Source organism: Chrysochloris asiatica, unplaced genomic scaffold (assembly GCF_000296735.1).
Source record: "Chrysochloris asiatica unplaced genomic scaffold, ChrAsi1.0 scaffold02973, whole genome shotgun sequence".
Lineage (NCBI taxonomy): Eukaryota > Metazoa > Chordata > Mammalia > Afrosoricida > Chrysochloridae > Chrysochloris > Chrysochloris asiatica.
The window spans coordinates 8,226-9,408 of NW_006411491.1; positions in this window are offsets into that span (position 1 = coordinate 8,226).

The following is a 1,183-nucleotide window of genomic DNA, read 5'->3' on the forward strand; positions in this document are numbered from 1 at the left end:
ATCAGTTTCCATTCAGCAACTGACACACAAGTTGTTTCATGTCATTGTTTGCATTCCCCACAGTGTGACATCATTATCCCACTTCCTCCTGCGTTGTCTGGGTCCAGTCCTCCTTTTCCCCTATCCCTCTAGACTTTGTCCTTAGCGAATGCTGCCTTTTTGATCTCCAGTGGTTCATTATTTCATGGAGTGAGTATCTCATAGAATCATTCTTCCCTAAAGGAACTGGCTATTGTTTGGTTGAGAACTGAGCAAAGATGACGTCTTCTGGTGGAGACCTGAGGGCCGACTAAGAGCCGTAGTCTCAGGGATGGACACTTGTCTATACGACCAATAGGCTGGGTTTACTTCTGATCATTTTGAGTTTTGTTCCACATTTTTCTCCCACTGTACCCAGTACCTTCTAAGGAGCTTTGGTAGCATAGTGGTTATGAGTAGGGCTGCGAACCTGAAGGTTAGCAGTTCGAAACTACCAGTGGTTCTCTGGGAGAAAGATGAGGCTTTCTGTTCCCATAAAGATTTACAGCCTCAGAAACCCGATACAGGGTCGCTATGAGTCAGAACCGACTCCACAACACATAACCACCACTGCCCGCACCATCCAGTATCTTCTGATGTGATCCCTTTCGGAGCAATTGGTAGTGGAGGCAGGGCAGCACACACTCCTTCTGGTCTCAGGGTCCTGGAGGCTGATGTTCACGTGGTCCATTAGCCCAGTGGACGAATGCTCTTCATGTGACTTTGGTTTTCATCTCTTCTTTCCTGCAGAAGGGAAAGCCCACTGGCTGCATCTTGGGTGGCCGCCCATGAGCTTTGTAAGCCCCTAGATGCTGCTCGCCAAAGTAGGATGACCAGCTTTGTCTTTGTGGACTATGTTGTGTCAAATGATCTGCTAGCTGCCGAGACCACAGTCCAGGCCACACAGCCTTCAAAGTGCTTTATTGTCTTAGAAGAAGTTGTCTTAGAATTCTAGTGTGGCATTGTAGGATAAGCACTAGACTGCTAACCTCAAGGTTCAAACCCACCAGCTGCTCCTTGGAAACTCTATATGCAGGGTTGCTTGTGGATCAGAACAGATTCAATGGCACTTAACAACCACCAATGCGTTGTCATAACTTTGTCTCTTGTATGCTCCACCATTTCATGGATATATCTGCATCATAGACAAATGCACAGGTAGATA